The sequence below is a fragment of the Lynx rufus genome, unplaced genomic scaffold, assembly GCF_022079265.1.
Source record: "Lynx rufus isolate CCGP_SWC_20201006 ecotype Redwood Valley unplaced genomic scaffold, mLynRuf1.p SCAF_8, whole genome shotgun sequence".
Classification (NCBI taxonomy): domain Eukaryota; kingdom Metazoa; phylum Chordata; class Mammalia; order Carnivora; family Felidae; genus Lynx; species Lynx rufus.
The window spans coordinates 371,584-375,439 of NW_025814896.1; positions in this window are offsets into that span (position 1 = coordinate 371,584).

Consider the following 3,856-nt stretch of genomic DNA (forward strand, 5'->3'; position numbering starts at 1 on the left):
AGCTTCTCGCGGCTGCTGCGGGGATCCCTGGGCACATCACTCCCATCTCAGCCCGTCCTGGTCAAATCACCTTCTGTGTCATATCTTCCTCTTACAAGGAAACTTGTTGCTGGATTTAAGGGCCACCTGGATAATCCCAGATGATCTTCTCACCTCAAGACCCTTAACTTAAGATCTGCAAAGACCTTTTCTCCAAATAAGGCCCCATTCGTGGGTTCCAGGGATTTGACATGGCAATCTTTGGAGGGCCCCCATTAAGCCCCTGACACAGGGTAATGCCCTAACGTAGGAAACACATGGGTCACAACAACACCCTGACACATGTGCCCACACAGCAACCAGACACATGGTAATGCAGAGGCAGAAACTGACCACGGGAGTCTGGAGACACAGAGACACAATGATGCTGGTTTCCAGATCCACAATACACCATGATATCCAGTGACCCCCTAACATAAACACAGGGGGCACAGGACACACAATGTCCCGACATCCAGACATTCTATAGCCTGGAGACACATCTGCTAAGATACAGATTTCCCTCCACACACACACACACACACACACACACACACACACCTTCCAACTAGTCACCTGGATACTAACATACAGATAGGCATGTTTTCCCCTAGTATGGGACACATAGACATAACCCTGACATCAGACGTCTACACAGGAGACTGCCCGGCACACGTGGTCACTAAGGCACACACCTATCAACAGACGTGGACGTGCTCCATGCGTGGACATGCAGACTTACACGGGGAAAGATGACAAACCTGGCTGGGTCTCACGCACTGACCCCTCCCCCAACCGTGGATGTCCTGTCCCCAGGGTGGACACGGTCAATGAGGGAAGGACATTTCCTCTTCCTCCTGGGGCCACATGGACCTTTCTCTGGCTCTGATTTCCAAGGGAAGTTCTAACCCAATGAACGCTCCAAAGAGGGCCCCTATCCCTCTCTCTGGCGGCACTTTGTGCCAGCCATCAGAGAAGCAGGTCTCAAGAGTCCCCATGAGGAGAGGCAGACCCTAATCTGACCATGTCTCTTGTGACCTGCCCTGAATCTATTGCAGGGTAGACAGAAGGGTGGAGTGGGGGTAGGTGCCGGGGGTGGGAAAGGCTTCAGGGAAGGAGGTGTGTCTTGTAACCCTGTTTCCCAACTAGCACCGCTTCCTCTGCTTCATTCACTCCCAAATCCTGGTAGCGATGGTACCCCATTACCCCCAGCCCTGATACCAGTGTCCCCTCGGTTCTGGGGCACGGCAGAGCAAGGCACTGGCCCTGGCCACCCCCACCCGAAGCAGACAGAGGCTGGTCCAGTGGTCAGTAACCCCATAGAGCCCATGGCCTCAAACTGCTCCCCCAGCACTGTTAGTAGCCAGGCGGTCCCCTGACTGTGGCCACAGGCAGAGGTGGTCACAGGGCCGGTTGGAAGAGATCCAGATCCTGCTTTGCAGGCCCCAATCTCCCAGGGGCCAGGAGTTCAGGCTCCCAGAGGACGGTGGTCTCCATTGCTGCACCTTCCCAGGGCCAACACCTAGAGGCATCTGGTCGCTTCGATCCGCGTACATTGGGATCGGGGCAGTTCCCAGCGTCCCGATAGTGCCTCAGTTTACCCCACTGCCTGAAAAAACGCCTCTTGCCCTACGGGCGGCATAACGGGCCGCTTTGCACTGGAGCCCCAGCGGACGGAGGCGACGGACCCAGGAGCCGGGAGAGGGGGCCGGGCCGATGGGCCCCCTCCCCCCCAACCCGTTCCTCCCCGTCGCGGAGCGGCTGCAGGAATACCGCGAGAGTTCGCCCCCTCCCCCCTACAGTAAAACTGTCAAAGGTGGGAGGGGCGGGAGCGCGCATGTGCGCAGCGCGGCGCGCAGCCTGCGCCGCCCGGACCCCGCGCCCCGCGCCCCGCGCCCCGGCCCCGGCCCCCCGCCTCGGCCGCCGTCCCGCAGGGCGCCGCAGGTAAGCACCCGGCCGCGCCCTGGGCCGGACCCCGGGGCAGCCCTCGCTCGGCCGCGTCCCCGACCCTGACCCCGCACGCAGGTCGTCGGGGGGGGAACCGGGCCCGGAGCCCCCGCCCGCCGCCCCCCGCCGCGCCCCGACCCCCCCCACCCCGCCCCGCGCCGCGCCCCGCGCCCCGCGCCGGCGCCGCGCTCCTGTCTCCTCCTTCTCCAGAAAAAGTCGCCATTTTGGTTCACTGCCTTCGCCCCCCCTCCCCCCCTGCACCCGCGATCGGCCCTTTCGGGGCCAGGCCGGGGCCCCGCACCCCGGCTGCAGGTGACAGGTGTGTGGCGAGGCCAGTCTCCAGGTGTACGTTTCCTGGCCGGGTTCATCCGCGCGCCCGGCCTGTGCCGAGGTCCCCCCGCCAGCGTTGCTTGTGGCGCCCCCTCCCCCCTGCGAGGGTCCCACCTTTGCCACCCTGCTGGGTCCTCTGACAGGGTGGAATCTCTTTTCCTCCTGTTGTTCTAGTCACAGGTCGTGGATGGAAGGAGGGTGTCTGCCCCCTAGGCCAGCCCTGGCCCCAGGCCCCCCAAGTCTGAGTTCTCCGCCCAAGCCGGAGAGACTGCAAAGTGGGTTCTTGGTAGGCACCAACATCCCAGGCTGGTGGAATCATCATGGCGTTGGGATGACTGATGCTGGCATGTCTCCTTTGGAAGTTTTGGTGTGAAGACTTCAGAGAAGTTTGTTTAGGCCCGTGTAGACCCGAACCTCCCCCTGGGCCCAGGATATGGGCACCCCCTTGGTAATGAGCAGTGATTGTCCTTACCAGAGACCTCAGTCTCTGGACCCCCTCTAGGCCCTGCAGTCCCTCCCCGCTTCCTCTGATGTAAGTTCGTTAGGAACTGCCAGAGGAGGGGCTGCCTGCCCACACGACACCCCCCCCTCCCTCCTGTGGCCTTAGGTGTCCCTGTAGGAGGATCCTGTAGGGCTGAGCTCAAGAGTCCCTCCCCAGAGCTCTCAGGGTCTGGAGTCCCCCAGCAGAACAGGCCCAGGATGTCCAGCCTCAGGCAGCGGGGTAATCCCTGTGGCCGATGGCCTGGCAGTTTCTGGAGTGGCACTGGTGGACCTGTAGGTGGGGGACAGATAGGCTTTTGAGGGTGGAGGTGGAGAGGAGGTCAGCCAGGTAGAGGGTGGCTGAGGGATTCCTGCTGGAGACAAGGCTGAGAAGAAAGTCAGGTAGAATGGTTCAGCTGGCATGGGGACTAGAAACAGGTGCTCCTGGGATCCTCAGTCCTTGATCTGCACCCCCCCCCCCCCAGGGGAATTTATTCAGTTGAGTAGGCTAGGGGCCTGCAGTGCCCATCTTGGCCATCTTCCATCTGTGTCCTGGAGAGAAGGGTCCAGGGGTGCATGTCCAGGTAGGGTGGCATTGCCTTCGGTCTGAGTGGGGCCGTGGAGTAAGGTGTCCCAAGGTGCTGGGCCAGAGCGGCTTGTGAGCTAGCAGCCATATTAGTGTCATAATTGGCCCCTGGGAGGGATGCTGTTGGTCTCTTTCTTCCTGAACGCTCCACCTCTTCAGGGGCTGCCCGCAGCTCAGTACCAGGTATGATTCATGGCACGTTTTAGGACTGTGTGTCTGGGGACAAAGGAAGTCTATGAGAGCTGATGAGGGTTTCGGGACAGTTAGGTGCTTCCAAGATGATTGTGTCTCCTGCATAATCTGGGGAGACCTCAGCTGGGCAGCCCCTCCCCTAAACCAGAAGCCTCCATCACCTACCATACATACACAGGTGGGCAGGCTCTCCTCCCCTGAGCCGGAGAGGGGCCTATCTGGGGGCAGGGTTTAAGAGTAGTCCATTCAAGTCCTGAGTCGGGCCTGGTGAGCCTCACGGATTTGTCTACTTGCTCTGCAGAA